The sequence below is a fragment of the Paroedura picta genome, chromosome 9, assembly GCF_049243985.1.
Source record: "Paroedura picta isolate Pp20150507F chromosome 9, Ppicta_v3.0, whole genome shotgun sequence".
Taxonomy (NCBI): domain Eukaryota; kingdom Metazoa; phylum Chordata; class Lepidosauria; order Squamata; family Gekkonidae; genus Paroedura; species Paroedura picta.
In genome coordinates this window covers 61,745,315-61,762,550 of record NC_135377.1, presented here as the reverse complement: position 1 = coordinate 61,762,550, position 17,236 = coordinate 61,745,315, and the positions used below count along the sequence as shown (strand labels likewise).

Below are 17,236 nucleotides of genomic sequence, written 5' to 3'. Positions count from 1 at the left end.
GAAAAGGAAGGGCCACCCAGTTCTTTGTTGGAGCAGCTGTAGCCCTTCACAGGGCCTCTCCATGGTCAGAGAGCAGTAGTGCATGTTCTCATTTATCTGCATTAAACATGGGTGGCCAAAGATCTCTCCCCTTCTGGAGGTGGCAGCTATTGTCCCTCGCTCCAGCTTTGCTATCTGAAATGGTTTTCTTTGGCTTCCTGTATCTGCTGAGTCATGCTCATTTGGTTAACAATAATTGCACATGGGACACGGGTCCCTTGGAAGACTCGGGTTTAGTTCAGAGAAACACAATTATCATGAGCTGTGCTTTTATGACGTTTTTTGTTTTCTCGGACCAGTATTTCTTGTGTTGCCCTAACAGTGGCTGAAAGAACGGTATTACTGTAGAGAAGTGATCGAGCAATGTTTTCTCCTTTTTGTCTGGCCAAAGATCTCAGCTAGAACCTTCTCCTTCATTCATTTATCCTTTTAGTCTTAGGGTGTTTATATATGGAGGAACATTGAGTATGTGGCCACTTTCTCCTTGCAGAGTGAAATGGTGCAGTCTGATCTACAAGGATGTTTTTCTGCAGCTGTAGACCAGTCTTGAGAGCATATTTTTATTAATGAGTTCCATATATTAGACTTAAAATGGCATTTACCAGGTGCCTGCATTATACGGTTCTGGTTAAAACATGGCTCTTTACCCAGGCTTTTGCTGTTTAGCTTCCTCCGGGTACTGTCCTGCTAGGGAGAGAAGATGGGTGGGTGGGTTATGTTTTTACAGAGAACCAGCTTGGTGTAGTGGTTAAGAGCAATGGCCTCTAATTTGAAGAACTGGGTTTGATTTCCCACTCCTCTGCCTGCAGCCTGCTGGGTGACCTTGGGCTAGTCACAGTTCCCTCAGAGCTCTCTCAGCCCACCTACCTCCCAGATTGTCTGTTATGGGGAGAGGAAGGGCAGCAAATTATAAACCGCTTTGAGACTCCCGTGGATAGTGAAAAAGCGGGACATAAAAACTGACTCTTCTTCTAAATGTGTTTTTAGACAGTATATCTTATTTTTATTGTTGTGATCTGCCGTGGGATCTTCGGGTGAAGGGCAGGAAATGAATGAATGAATGAATACTTGGACAACTGGCTTGCACAATGGATTGCAGGAAGAATTCCAGCTACGAGCACTGCTGATGAGGAGGGAACCAGGGGAAGGCCACTCCATTCTCTCCATATGATGCTGGGAAAGTCATGAAACAGGGTGGGGAAGGGGGTGGAACCCCATTAGGCATCTTTGAGCTTTGGAATCCTCTATGCACTGTGTGCAGAATGGATGACCATTTGATGAATAACAATTACAGGTAAGCACAACTCTGTTATCCTCTGATTTTTTTTAATGTACTCATATATTCAGCATAAGAGGTTATATCCATAACTGTGTTTGGTGAACCAAAAGGTACTTTTCCTTATGTCAGCTTGCTTAGTATCTAATCAAACTCTTGTAATCAGACTTGGTGAATTGAGAATGGTTATTTCAGGATAGCAGAAGTGTGTAAATACTTCTTACCAGGTTGATGGGGCCACTCCAGTGTCTTATGGACAAGGGATTATGGAGGAAGCGTTAGACTGACAGGTACGTTTGTATTTTTCAATTTCTACTCTTTTCTGTTGTTCTTCGCCATTGTGTTTCAGGAGGGCTTATTGATACTGGCGATATTTATTACAAAGAGCTGCAGAGCCTGGGGAGAATAATCAATAAGGTGCAAAATAGATGTACATAGAGGCTTGGAACCTGCTGAGTCTTGCAGAGGTGTGAGATAACCTAGTAATGATCTGGCTTTACTGCAGCTTTGTAACTTCAAATTACCTTGCCAAAACTTTGCGTTACTGATGTCATTCAATACATATTGTTGGAAGCCACCAAGAGTGCTCTGATGTCTGCAATTGTTTTAGTCATATATGTAATGTAGAGAGAAAAACACACACATAAGATCTCAGTTTTGTATGTGCATGTTGGCTGCTCATGCATATACTGCATTATGGAGTTTATGTACTGCAGAAAGTAGTATTATGGTTACAGTGCATTTGTCCTGGTTGCAGACACCCAGCCATTAGACACAGGTAATTTCTAGCTATCAGGGTTTGTCAAAATAACAGTCAAAGTCCAGATACCAGTTAGGTCAGCACAGCTTCTTGTTCAAGGGAAAATCCAAGAGCAGGTTTTTAGAGCACAAGCCAGAAGATGTTTCCTCTGGTCCCCCCTCAGACCCCCCTCCATTACCTGAATCAGCCTGACCTCCCTGGGGTTTTTATCTAAGTTATAGTTCTATTTGAAGCCACCATTAGATTATTGTTGATATGTTATTTATGACTGTGTTATATACGCTTAGACTGTTCTATGTATTACCCTTGCAATGTTTTCTGTGAGCCGCCCTGAGCCGTGTAGCAATCGAGTGAATTAATGAATGAATGGATGAATGAATGAATGAGACAAATAAAAGCAGAGCCAGAGCTGAATAGTGGTTTGAGTGTTGGACTAGACCTGGGGAGATTCAGGTTTAAGTTTTTGATCATTATGAAAAACTCTCTGGGTAACTAGGACCAGTCAGGCAACAGTATTGTAAGGAAACAGTGGAGGGAGAGGAGAACCACATCTGGTGTTTTGAGCTCCTTGGAGTAAGGGTGGGATAAAAGCTAATATCTAAAAAGAAAATACTATTTGACTAGTAAAAGGCTGTTGATGTGTGCTAGCAGACATTTCTGGGCAGCTTACAGCAAACTTGTCACAAATGTGGCTGGTGTGTATGGCCCTCAGACATTTTGGAGCAAGTCTGGAATTGCCCGTACTCTAAACTCTTTCTGTACTTCAAAGCTCAGTCATTTTAGATAATGTGCACCTTTATAGGAAGCAGGACCAAGCTAGGAGTGGCTGTTGGAATATGTCCAAGTAGATCCCACAGCTCTTTCCTACATCTTTTAAAACTGTTAGTGAGGATCAATGAAAACAAGGTCATGGCTTCCTACAGTGTCTTGAATGGAGGCTATTGAAGCCTCGGACAGTGAATGACTGCACTATGTTCATGGACTTTTCAGCCACAAAGGGACGGAGAATTTTTTCCCAGTCCAGCTTCTGTGTAGGAAGGCTCTCAATTTGGCTGGTCTTTAAAATCTCAGCCAAGTATTTTGTTGGACACAGAGACCTAGAAAAAGAAAGTGGACCCCAAGTCAAGGTCATTGAAGGAAGGTGCAGAAAAACTAGTGAACCAAAGAATGGGTACCTCAGGAAAAAAACAGTAGAAGAGAGGGGAAATGGCATGGTATTGAGGTGCATGGCGTACTTAAGGGCTGTGTCCGGAGGGACAGGAGGCTTGGTAAAAGACAGGGAGGCGGAAGGAAGTTTGGACTATGTAGAATGAGGGCTGAAAAATAGGGCCCCAAGAAAACAGTAAGTGGTAAGTGCATAAGGAAAGGACAGATTAAAGAAAAGCTCAAACCTGATGATGGGTATAGGAACAGGGATGAAGTAGAAAGATGGGATGTTTGGAGGGTGGGGTGGGTGTGCAGCTATATAGCCATAAGGTTTAGACCCTATTGCCAGTGCACCCTTGTGACTCGGCAGTGAAGGAGCAATGAGACTCAAGAATATGGGGGAGTGGATTCACACATATGGATTTCAATTTCCTAGCCAATACTTGGGTTGAAAGCTTCTAGTGCTGGAAAATACTGTCAACACCATTGTGATACCAAAGTGATACCATCAACTTATAAATCAATAGCTACAGTTCCTTACTCTTGCAATTCAGTAGGATTATTACATTCTACCAGGCCTATGGCTGAGATCAGGAGAAGTAAATACAAGTAAATGGGCTTCCCTCCTTCCCTCTCCAGAACTTTCCCTTTTCTGGAACATCCCAACGACATTACAACTCGGATATGGCCTAGTGGCAGGAAAGCGGAGCATTACTGTGGTTTTATTGCTTCATTGCATTTTAACTAGAATTTCAACATGTTGTAAACCATCATAGAGAGGGGCAGTCTAAAAATTTAATTAATAAATAAATTGTGCTTGCTCTTCACATAGCAATGTGGCAGTGCATACTATTGAATGGGATATTCAGTGCCCCTGTCTATTGTTTGGTTCAGAATATTGGTTTATTCCAAAAATAGCCATCAGTGTCAAGCCAGTGACAAGCATTAACATACTTAAAATCAGGATTCCTTCCACTCCCTGCTGTCATCCATCACAGTCACTATGCCTCTGATAAATTCCCTGTGACCTGTTGAGGTTTATGTTAGCAGGGCCTTGTGCTTTTCTATAAGAGGAGAGAAACAAAGGCGACTAAGAGTCATCTTGTTGGATACACAAGATGACCTTTTTGTTGACAGTCTTATTTATGAACACGGTTAAATATTTACCATAATGGACGCAGGCCGTTTGATTCACACACCGTGTTAAGACTTGGCTTTAAGACAGTTGGAACTAAACGGTCTTAGGCCCAAATACCTTGGGTTGTGGATGTCAGCTAGACATTTGTATTAAACCCTGTCAAATGCACCAGAATGAAGCGAGAGTCAGGTTTTGGAGACTTGAGATTGTAGACTGGACAGTACTAGGGTTAGGTGCTTTGGCGGCCGACGTGGCCAACCGGCACGCCAGTGCTTGTGCCTTCCCTCCTCAATTCCCACGGTGCTGGCTGCTTCGGGCACAAATGGCTGCTTCGGACGCCAAAGTGCCCAACCCTAGACAGTACTATGTAGCTGGAGGATCACATTGTGGAATGTTTCCTAGAGAAAAAAGAAAACTGTCTGCAGGACTGGGGGGAGGGACAGGAGTTGAAATTCCTGGGGCTCAACTTAGCTGGAGGGCCCCTGAAGCTAGTGCCACCCTACATTCAGAATGCATCCCGGTTTATTTTCCTTCTATTGCAGTTCTGTGTTGCGGCCACAAGGGCCCAGGGAAGACAGGGTGTAAACAGCAGTAGTTCCCCAAGCTGTTTAACAAAGTTTACTACAAGGAGGCATATTCTGCTAAACCCAGCTACCAAGCCCACAGTGAAGCAAGACAAGACCAGTATGCACCGCTCAAGGCTGCAGAAGTCTTTGCTAGGCTGTAGCTTCCTAACCAAGTTTTTGTCTCTAACAGTCTGTTTCTCTCTTCCTTTCCTTCCACCCAGCTCTGTACTTTTTGTGCTCAGCCAGATCATCTTTAGCATGTTGTAGAAAATAAAACCTTTCCTTTTTCTCTTTATTTCCCCAAAGTGGAGCACACATCCTGCTCCTCTTTCCACATACCATGACAGGAGCAACATGGCAAGGCAAAGTCACCCTCAGTGTCACATGACTTCCTGTCACTGCAATTGCAGTTCAGTGGGTCCCATGGGGTTAAATGTGGGTCTTTAGAAAGGTAGAACATCACTTCTAGTCAGAGACAAATTGTTACCATTTTACCATTTCTACAAATGCTAAACGGCATTTACATATGATCTGAAAACACATCATGCAGCAACCTTGCTTGGAAGTTGACTGTTTGGGCTGGGTAAGTGCCTGGATTGGAGGGCTTTGTGTCACCTTGAGATCCAAGAAAGAATTAAGGTGGAATATTAATAAACAGACCATTAAGCTAATCATAACAAATCAGGGCATAGTGTTTATCCAATGCATATAATCTTTTGCCTAATATATTAAACAGAATCTTTGCTATCAGAATTTGGTTTCTGGCTAGTAGTAGAGTAGGATCTCTGTCCATGAAAAATTATATTCATAGTAAATAAATGCAGAGTTTGTAACTTGCTCATAGTTTGAGTTCACATTAAAAAGAGACTCTATTTCCTGGCAGTGTTTGTGGTATGTTTACTTATTGTGAGACTGTACTAATTTATTTTGGGTGCCAAATGTGGGGGTGGGGGTGGGGGTGGAGAAGACTTTGGCAAATATTATCCAGAGTGCAAAAGGGCGAGGTGACTGTTGTGGGAATGCTACTGACTTCCTCTCACATAACCACAGACACAAAATTACACTGAGTATCTCAAAATTTACCAAAAATGGTGTCTTGTTCTGATATTTATGGATGCTTGCAATGTCCATAGAAGTGCAGATATCCTTTCTCCCTGAAATTAGGAATCCTGCACAATAAAAGTAATGTGATCTGCTCTGATCTGCAATGGCTCCCATGATCCAAGATTTGAGGAATAAAAAAGAGTCATTTAGGAAATGGAAGGAAGGCCTTATTACCAAGGATGAGTATAAGCAAATAATCAATAATTGTAGGGGGAATGTTAGAAAAGCTAAAGCTCAATATGAGCATAGACTAGCAAGAAATGCTAAACATAACAAAAAAGGCTTCTTTAGTTATATTTCAAGCAAGAAAAAGAATAGGGACCTGTGTTGTTCAACATATTTATAAATGATTTGGATGAGGGATTAGAGGGGATACTTATTAAATTTGCAGACGATACTGAACTGGGAGGGGTAGCAAACACAATTGAAGACAGCAACAGAATACAGGATAATCTTGATAGGCTCGAGAAGTGGGCTAAACTGAATAAAATGAAGTGCAGTAGGGACAAATGTAAATTTTTGCATTTAGGTAGGAAAAACCAAATACACCAATATAAGATGGGGGAGACTTGTCTTGGCAGTAGCATGTGCGAAAAGGATCTAGGAGTCTTGAGTAGACCATACATTGAACATGAGTCAGCAGTGTGACTCAGTGGCTAAAAAGGCAAATGGGATTTTGGGCTGTGTCAAATGGAGTATCGTGTCCAGATTACGGGAGGTGATGGTACCACTTTACTCTGCTCTGGTTCAGCGTCACTTGGAGCACTGTGTTCAGTTTTGGGCACCCCAGTGGAAGAGGGATGATGACAAACTGGAATGTGTCCAGAGGAGGGCAACAACGATGGTGAGGGGTTTGGAGACCAAGACATATGAAGAAAGGTTGGGGGAGCTTGGTCTGTTTAGCCTAGAGAGGAGACGACTGAGAGGGGATCTGATAACCATCTTCAAGTATTTAAAAGGGTGCCATATGGAGGATGGAGCAGAATTGTTCTCTCTTGCTCCAGAGGGACAGACCAGAATGAATGGGATGAAATTAATTCAAAATTCAATTTCATCTAAACATCTGGAAGAAGTTCCTGACAGTTAGAGTGGTTTCTCAGTGGAATAGGCTTCCTCGGGAGGTGGTGGGTTCTCCATCTTTGGACATTTTTAAACAGAGGCTAGATAGCCATCTGACGGAGAGGCTGATTCTGTGAAGGGAAAGGGGTAGCAGGTTACAGTACATGAGCGATAAGGATGTGAGTGTCCTGCATAGTGCAGGGGGTTGGACTAGATGACCCATGAAGTCCCTTCCAGCTCTATTATTCTATGATTCTATTATCTTCCAGTGCTTCAGTTGTTTTCCGCTTAGTAGTACTCCTTGATTTTAAAGGACTTCTGTTGTAATTCTCGGTTACTATGTGGATTAGAGAACTGATCCTTAAGAGCATGAGCCGTAACTGTTCAAAAATACTTTCCACTGTTTTGGCAGTTGGGGAGGAAAGATCTCTTAGTGTGTTACCAAGAAATGCATTTTCTACAATTTTCTGTAATATGGGGGCTGAGTTTCCACATTGATCTTCAAGCAAATTATTGCTCAGGGATGGCTGAGAATAGCCAAATCGATTTGTGCATGTGTGTGTGTGTATGGGGTGGGGGGAGTTAGCAGGAGCAAACTATTTATTCTCCCCCTCCCCATTCATTTATTTATTTAAATTTATTGCCACCCCTATCTAACAGCAGCCTCAGGTAAACTAACATCAGGAAAAACCCATACACATTAAATATAAAATCCAATACAAATAACTACTATTAAAAGTATAAAAGGGAACTTTGGCAGCTGTGATAGGACCAGCGTCTCTGCTGGCAACTCATCCTACCAGGCTGGAGCCAGGGATGAAAGAAACTATCAGTAGCTTGCATCCCTTTTAGCCTGGCCGTGAGTCTCCCATTCTGAATCATTGCCTTTATACCCTGTTCTGCTTCTGTAGGAAAGGAAGGAACTTCAGTTAGGCCCATCAAGAGGGGGGTTGGATCTATTTGCTATCTCTTGGGTTGAGCTCCCCCCCCCCTATTTGTTTTCCCAGTTGAAAAATTGCTTAGCTGTGTCCCTGCAGATATTTGGCTCCTTGAGATAATTCAGAAGGGGTAATGCAAACAGAAGGAAGTTGATCCCTTCTCTCTGCCACTTTCAGTTGTGGCTTTTACAAAATAGCACTGATGAAGGCTAGGTGATAGGACTCTGAACAAGTGAGGGAGAAGGAAATAAAAGGCTGACAAGAGGGAATTTGTAGTCCTGTATAGTTTCAAATGAGCATGGCAGCCTTCTAGATGCACAACTGAGCTGTAATTGCCAAGGGCACATTGGGAGGCAGTAAGTTGACAGTGCTGCAGGTCTACACAAATTTGCTTTTGTTTAAGGCTAGTCAGTGGGCTTAAACTGGAGTCACTCTGGACACTAGTAGTGGCAGAGGTGAGAGGTGACTGGGACAAAAAACAACCTAGTGTTCCAAGGAGGAAACCTTTGCAGAATGGAAGCGTCAAACTGTGTAAAGATCCTCAACGTACTCTAGAAGCTGCCTGAAAAGACAGGTATCAGTGAAAGGCACCTGCACTTTCTTGCTGTGCTGCATGCCTTTTAGGGTGATGGAAATTGTCAAAGCTCACTACTATGAGTGCAGTCCGGGATCTAGCAGGGTTGCAGTTCTGGGATAATTCCCGCATTATGGGCAGGATATGCAAAGATATTTTGGCTGCAGAGAAGGGAAGAGCGAGTTATGTACATGCGTAGCTGGCAAAAGAAGCCTCCTGTTTTGTTTTTGTTTTTTCCTGCGCTGAAATCTTTTAAGACGTTTTTTTTCTTTTCTTTCCTGTAGCATAAGGCAACAGGAAAAGTTTTTTAAATTGACGGGAGAGTTGGAGTATGACTTCCCTCATTACTAAATTTTGCCCACTTCTTGTTTACAGTAAATATTTATAGTTGTCTGGAAGCTGTGCCATGGAAATCTGAACCATTATTTCCTAATGTGGCAAATGAAAGGCAGGTAGTCTTTTTGAAATGGTTTTGAGATTTGTGTACAGCCCTACACGATGCTTTTCTGCCCAACGGGAGAAAAGGCATATCGAATCAGACACGACCTAACGGCTTTCCATAGTCTCATTTTCTTGCTAATACCTGTCAGCTTCAGTAGTATAGTGATAATATTGACATGAGTCAAGGGAACTGCTAGAGATCAGGGAGGAAAATAGATTTATTTCCACTTGTTGATTGCTTTCAGCTTCTTTTCAGTTTGGAAACAGTAAGTCACAGCTTCATGCGGTTCCAGAAGCTCCATGTGCCGTGCTTGCTCAATTGAGATAAAATAAAATAGTTCAGGTGATGTCTTTTGTCCTGAACCAGCTGTGTCGATAGGTTATTCATTTACACAAAGCTCTGATTCAGGCAGAAGAGTTCCATGCAACTTGAAACCTTGCTGCTTTTAAAATAACCTTGTGACCCTTTCCGTGCCCTTCTTTCTCCAAGGAACTTGGAGTGTGTACGGTTTCTTCCTATTTTGTTAGCACAACTACTCTGGGAAAGGTTGAACAATTACGTTTAGTGAGTTTTCCTGCTGAGGGCGTTTGGAAATCTTAAGGATTTCCCTGCAGAAAGCAGGTGTGTTGCCCGCTCATTTTATTCCAATAAAAGAGGATTCCTGGCCAATTTATGTTTGTCTTAGGCAGCCTTTCTCAACATTTTTAATGTTAAGAAACCCCAGAAACATTCTTCAGGTTTCTAGACACCCTGGAAGAGACGTCTACAGGCCACACCTTCCTGCCACGCCCACAGAAGTCACATGTCACCAAGACACTCCCACTGGATGTGATTTCACCAGGCCATTTCCACAGCACAGAAAGACAGCCAGTGTGGTGTAGTGGTTAAGAGTCGCAGCTTCTAATCTGGCGAGCTGGGTTTGATTCCTCACTCCTCCACATGCAGCTACCAGGGTGACCTAGGGCGCGTCACAGCCCTGATAGGGTTGCTTTTGCAGAGTAGTCCTGTCAGAAGCAATGTTGGCCTCACCTACTTCACAGGGTGTCTGTTGTGCGGAGAGGAAGGGAAGACGATTGTAAGTTGCTTTGATACTTTTTTGGGCAGTGAAAAGCAGGGTATAAAAAACAAATCTTCTACAGGAAGTGACAGCATATAAATATTTTCATATGATTTGTGAACAGAACCATACCTGTACTCTGGGGACTGGCTACCAGTTTGCTCTTCTTCACCAAAGGGATCCTGCCGTGGGAGCCTGCAGAAACTGGGCAGGGGCAAGCCTATTCTGCTCTGTCACCAGTGCCCCCGCGTGTCAGAAACTGGGCTGGAGCAGGCCTGTACCATTCCACCTGTCTCCTCCAGGTTAAAATGGGAGTACTTACCTCCCTGGATTCCAGTTGCCACCATGCGCAACAAGCCTCAGCCAACAAGGATTTGTATGGCTGGGTCTTCAAATATTTCCCAGTCCAGACCTGGCAACACTAGTCTTGGACAAGAACAAAAAGGTAAGCCCCTCTCATACCTTTCTGGATCACCTGAAAATGGAGCTCAGTGTTTTCCAGGAATGGGGGAGGTGATACAGCTGTTCTGATGACCTCACAGCACTAGCCAACGGGCTGTTTGCTAGGACCCAGTGCCTCATCCCCAGGCAATCTATCTGGCTCAGTTGCTCCAAGAAATTCCTCAAAGAGGCACCTTAGTTACTGGTTTTTGGTCTATTTTCCAAGGAAAAGGATTTTAGCAGAGAGGGAAGTCACTATCCATCCACAGACTCTAATAGCCAATGGCAATTTTCAGCTGAATACTTGGAACTACAGCTGTTATTTTTTTTGCGAGAGACTCTGAAAGTTTTAACAGACTTCTTCCTCCTCCTGTTCATCAGCCCTTTGGCTAAAATGTTCCTGACAAACAAGGAATTTTCTTGGTGCCCCTATGCCAATCAAGGAGATACTGTTAGAACTTGTGTTAGAGACTTTTGAATGTTTGCTGTATAGAGCCAGTGAGCACTAACCTTGTAGGCTGTGTACAGACAATAAAAACATATTTCTTAAATTTACAAAGTGTAGCTAGGGCTACCAGCTCCTGGTTAGGAAATACTTTAAAACTTGTAGGTGGAATCTGAGGAGGGCAGGATTGGAGGAGGAGAGAAAATAAAATGGGGTATAATACCATAGAGTTCACTTTCCGAAGCAGCCACTTCTATGGGTAAGCTCGTCTTTGTTACCCTACTTTTTCCGGGTAAACTCGTCTTTGTTGCCTGGAGATCAGTTGCTACTACCTGGAGGTTGGCAACCTTTAGTGTAGTTGATGTGGTTGTTACTGAAGTGGAGGGGGAATGCATACAAGTATCCAACCATGTTTAGGCGCATAATAGAAAAGCTTATATATCGAACCCCGGAAATATTGGCATTTTCTGATATTCCTAAATCCCTCTATTGGTATGGTGTTTGGAGTTGTTTTTGTTTTGTTTTTTCAGAAATTTCACATTTTTTTAAGCTCCGTTATACTGTATGGGGATCATCACAGTTACACCATAGGGTGTAAAGTGTAATCGATCCAGAGGTAACAGTTTTGCTTGTTTTTAAGTAGAGGTCTCCCCTCAAGTTTCAAAGGTACAGTTCTATGGGTCCCCAAAGAAGCAAGTCTTATATTCTATACACATCTATAATCTAGTCATATAAGGACCTGTATTACCTCTACAATCTTAATTGTAGAGCCAGTATGGTGTAGTGGTTAGGAGTGCGGACTTCTAATCTGGCGAGCCGGGTTCGATTCTGCACTCCCCTACATGCAGCCAGCTGGGGGACCTTGGGCTCCCCACAGCCCTGATAAAGCTGTTCTGACTGAGCAGTGATATCAGGGCTCTCTCAGCTTCACCTACCTCACAGGGTCTCTGTTGTGGGGAGAGGAAAGAGAAGGCGACTGTAAGCCGCTTTGAGCCTTCTTCGGGTAGAGAAAAGCGGCATATAAGAACCAACTCTTCTTCTTAATAAATTTACTTTTGACCATCGGAACATTGAAAGCCCTCTGAACACCTTCAGGTCATCTGTCTTTCTGAGTGTCATTCTACCTCTGGGTTGATTTAGCAATGGGGCTGTTGCATTGGAATGGATGTACAGGACACTGCTTCCGTAAGGAAAGGCTGAATCATAGACTCTCATTTCTGTAAGTACTTTAACAGTGCAGTCCTAATCAGAGTTTCACCCTTCTAAGTCTCATTGAAGTCATTGGGCCTTAGAAGCTAATAATTCTGCTTAGAGTTGCACTGCAAGGTTACTCATTCCATTTGCGGTCCAGCTAACCTGAGCCAGTGCAAGACTCTGAGAGGAATGCATGACAAAACTGTGTCCAGCTTTCTATGTATCAAGCCTTCTTGTGTCATGACAAAAGGAAGTACCAGGTTACCTGCAAAGGGTAGATAGGAGCAATGAGGAATGGAATGACTAAACTTGCCCTTATGTTTTTCTTCCTGTTGCAGCATGACTCTTTGTTAGCAAGTTTATTGATTTGCCTTGACTAGAACTGTGTCAGCTGGTTGCTATGTAGTTTCCTCACGTTGGAAACTTTCTTCATGTCCAAGTGAGAAGAGACAGAGGTTGAAGGCTGCCCTTCTTCTCATGTTGGGCTTACACATTTCCAGATGATTCTAAAACTAGGGTCTGAAGAAAAAATGGTATTTTTCTGGCTTGGGTATATTGAACCCCAGAAATATTGGTATTTTTTGATATTCCCGAATCCCAATATTGGCATGTTATTTGGACTCAGGTTTTTCAGAAATGTGATATTTTTTCAGCTCCCTATGATCATTAGCTAGGCATAGGGTAACTAGGTTGTAACTCTACTTTGCCTGTGAACCCTAATTTGTAGACTCCATAGGTGAAGACATAGACATGGGGTAGCTCTCAGCGTAGAATGAAATCAGAAATCTCTGGAAGCTTTAACATGGCAAGGATCATTTTTGTTATATGGCTCATTGGATTATAATTGTGGGGTTATAACCCAAAAAAAGGCATTTGAGTTGAAAGAAATCAAATTGGCAGTGATATCCCTGGATTTTAGGAGTACATAGAGGTATATGCTCAGTAAACTCATGGCCTACTACCCTTTAAGTTTTTTCTACAATATGTTTTTTAGCTTAATGGTGCCACAGTCTAGAAAGGCATTTATGCTGGCTAGACTAAATACCTTTCAAGGAAAAAAATAGGGCAGTTTTTATCTTATACATTTTATCTTTCTTCACTTAGTCGTATTCTGATGTTAATATTAGATACAGATAATAGGATCACGTTATTAGTAGCAATTTAGGTTAGGATGGATGAAATTTTATAATCTGGAATTTTCAATTCTCTTACATAAAATGTTATTATTTATAAAAGTTTATATGCACATGCTTTAACAGTTGGACTGTATATTTTATACTTTAAACTAGTGGTCCCCAACCTTTTTGAGGCTGGGGAACCGGCGGCAGAAAGCAGGGCGATTGCTCGGCTGCGCATGTCGCGCATGCACGGCTGAAAATGTGCATGCACGGCACTTTCGTGCATGCGCGAAAGTGCCGTGCATGCACGTTTCGGCCGTGCATGGCGCATGCGCGGCCAGGCCACGCATGCACAATGTGTGGGCGCAGCCCTGCTTCCCTCTCCCCCCCTCCCACAGTAAGAAGCTTGCCGGGCCACAAGCTTGCGGCCTGGTAAGTTTCTTACTGCGGGGGGTGTGGGGAGGGGGAGCTGCGGCCCGGCACCGGGCCATGGCCCGGTGGTTGGGGACCACCGCTTTAAACCACAATTGTTACTGTATATTGTTTTTCTATTGGCCGAGGACTGTAATTAAATGACTGACTGACACTACCATTTATGTAAGACAATCTACATCCTAAAGTGAAGTCATGATGAGTTTATTGTTAGTCAGTTTCCTATGGGGAGTTTACCAGGGTTAGACCTTGATGTTGATAATATAGCTAGATCTTGATGTTGATAACTTAGCGGTGCTTACCCATCATTGGCTCCCATGCCCTCAGAAACCCTGTGTGTGTGTGGGGGGGGGGGGAGTGAATAGAGCCTTTTGTGAATAGAAGAGGCCAAACCCTTTAGAAAGGCCTGAGGCATCCCAGTTTTGTTGATGACAGTTCTAGGCTGCCTCCTGCCCCCGTCATGTGAAAAAGAAGTGATAATTTTAGAGTGAGTTGGCAGCACTATAGGGTCACTTACATGAATGCACCCAACCTGACCGCACGTCCATGTTCTCATCCAGCAGGATGAGATCATGAGCATGAAGTCAACAAGCTATCACTCTGTGTAGTCAGTTCTCTAGAGAATCTAAACCATTGAAACAGTGATGCAAGCACCATGCCAAGTATATATGCAATCCCATGGTCTGTTTTGATGTGGTGAAGCTTTGGAATGTAGATTCCTTCATTTCATTTGACTTAGTACTCACTAACTGAAAATCACCCTCACAATTTCCCCCTTGGAACAAGATTTTTAGCTTTGTTCAGTTATTGAACTCCTTGTTTTTAGTGTGTGGAAAATGTGTATTGGATCACTACTGTCCCAACACTTGCTACTGCACCCTTTTCTTACAGGGGCTCTTTTTGAAGAAAAAGAAGAAGAAAAAGAACAAAAATCATGTTTTGCTCCTCAGTGATTTTAAAAGATTGGTGGCAGGCAGTGAGGTGAAGGCAACTGATATGATAGCTGCATGGTATATCTGTTGTTTGTCTCCTGTTCTAAACATCTCACCTGCTTGTTGAGAGAGGGATAGAAGTCATCCCATGCAATTTGTCAATAGTGTGTGCTTAATAGCCCAGATCTCTAGATTGCCCAGCAGAAGTCTCTGTGCCAGCTGTTAGTAAACTCATTTCTTCCCTCCACAAGCCTCTTATACAGATTATTTCACACACAATGGGGGCATCTCTTTCAGCCTCACTTTCATGGTAGTAGACATGCTCAGAGGGCTGATGGGAATGGATTTCTCCATGTGAATCCTCTTTTGCAGATGGAGCTGCCTGGAGTATCTGTTAGTCCCTGGAGAGGATGTGATTGTGGAACAGAGAAATTTGAGAGCACAAGTTAAGCTGGTGTAGACTTCAAAAACCATGCACACAAACAGCAATTGCATGTGAACCGTGGCTTGAATCCAGGGTTAATTTCTGCAGATGGATGAGAGTTCCATCTACACAATGACACTTTCTTGCATCTTTCTCCTGCTGTAGCCCATATCTGTTCCCTAGAAATGCTGCTGTTGGGGATAGGGAACCCTTGAGAACAATCTGAGGTCTTTATTGTTGTTGTTAGGTGCGAAATCGTGTCCAACCCATCGCGACCCCATGGACAATGATCCTCCAGGCCTTCCTGTCCTCTACCATTCCTTGAAGTCCATTTAAGTTTGTACCAACTACTTCAGTGCCTCCATCCAGCCACCTCATTCTCTGTCGTCCCCTTCTTCTTTTGCCCTCGAACGCTCCCAGCATTAGGCTCTTCTCCAGGGAGTCCTTCCTTCTCATGAGGTGGCCAAAGTATTGGAGTTTCATCTTCAGGATCTGACCTTCTAAGGAGCAGGCAGGGCTGATCTCCTCTAGGATTGACCGGCTTGTTCGCCTTGCAATCCAAGGGACTCGCCAGAGTCTTCTCCAGCACCAGAGTTCAAAAGCCTCAATTCTTTAATGCTCGACCTTCCTTATGGTCCAACTTTCACAGCCATACATTGCAGCTGGGAAGATCTTAGCTTTGACTAGATGCACTTTTGATGTCAGGGTGATGAGTCTGCTTAGAGAGAGTTTGTGTGATGTAGTAATTAAGACTTTAATCTGCAGGACCGGGTTTGATTCCCCACTTCTTTGCATACAGCCAGCTAGGTGACCTTGGGCCAGTCCCAGTTCTCTCAGGGCTCTCTCAGCCCCACCTACCTCACAGGGTTCCTGTTGCAGGGAAAGGAAGGAAAAGGTGTTTGTAAGCCGCTTTGGGACTTCTTTGGGTCATGAAAAGTGGGGTGCAGCTCTTCTTCTCTCTTCTAAATCAGCAGGAAGAGAAAAGCTGAAGTTTTAGAAGAGAGAATCATCATTGTGGAAATGATCATTTGAAGGGGTGGTGCTTTGGTTTGTGGCGTTAGCAAAGCTACAGGTTCATAAACTTGTTTTAAGTTCAGCCTCTCAAGCTTTGTTTGCATCATCTCAGAGCAGGAATCTAAATATTGTGGTGAGAAAAATTTAGCGGGCTCTTTCCCTAGCCTGAAATGCCATTTAGGGGACACAGTCACAATTGACAAAAAAAGGAGAGCTTTGAAATAATTCCCTGCAAAGCAATTTGACAATTCAAAATGTAGACAGAGCAGAGAACATTATTTACAGCTGAATGGTGACAGTCAAATATTGAATGGTGACCAGCAAATATCAGGCTTATGGAGTTGGATTCCACCAGGTTTTTCACTCAGTGCCTTCCTATTCTCCTCCTTCCTGAAGTCTTCTCCCTACATGGCTATTGTACTTACAGGTCTTTTGTTCTCCAGCAAAAACCTTTTTGGGTGGTCGGGGGGGGGGGGACTTTCTCTCTTTTTCACCAGTAGCAAAGCTGATTAGATCGATCCCAGGGCTTTTGGAATGCCTAAGGAAACATTTTTCATTGTATATTTTAAAATGAGACAGCACCGTCTTGTTGTTTGGGGATCTCATTTGCACATTTGAATGGGGGGGCGGGAAAGCACTTTGCTCTTGTTTTCTTTGGTAGAGAAGCAAGACTTAAGGATTTCAGTAAAGACTGATATCCATGAACTCTAGAAGTTATTGGTGCTGCTCTGATCTCCCCACATTGCACAGAAAGAGAGAGGGGGAAAGCATGAGTTACCACCTCATAACACAGGAAAACAACTCTCAACTCGTTTCTCTGTCATTTTTCTTAGAAATGAAGCCACATTTTGCTAAGCACTCGTTAGCACCAAAAGATAGTCAAACTACCATTGCTAAGGAAACAAAATTGCAATTCTTTTTTTTTCCGTAGTATTTCTAGATGGGTCTGCAGCAGAGGTGTTTTTAAACCCCCTTCTTTGGCAGCCCGGAAAGCTGTTTGGAAAAAGTCAACTGAAATGGCAAAAAAACAACTCTAATTATGTGTGTTTTAGCCATTTTCACTATACACTGCACTTTTCGAATCGCTTGGTAGAATGAAACGGGACATCTGGCCACTTAGAGCTGGGGTGCAAGACT

The 17,236-nt window shown here is 43.2% G+C and overlaps 1 long non-coding RNA gene across 40 annotated transcripts in view; it reads left to right on the top strand.

Annotated features, from left to right (window-relative positions):
• The window catches only part of LOC143845043 (uncharacterized), a 622,217-nt gene that overhangs the window by 309,610 nt on the left and 295,371 nt on the right, over nucleotides 1-17,236 (top strand). The window contains exon 6 of one of the 40 annotated variants that reach the window (XR_013234231.1): nucleotides 1,543-1,605. The exons of the other annotated variants lie outside the window; for them this stretch is intronic. This is a non-coding gene — a long non-coding RNA (uncharacterized LOC143845043). The remainder of the gene's footprint in view (nucleotides 1-1,542; nucleotides 1,606-17,236) is intronic. 40 annotated transcript variants of the gene reach the window in all.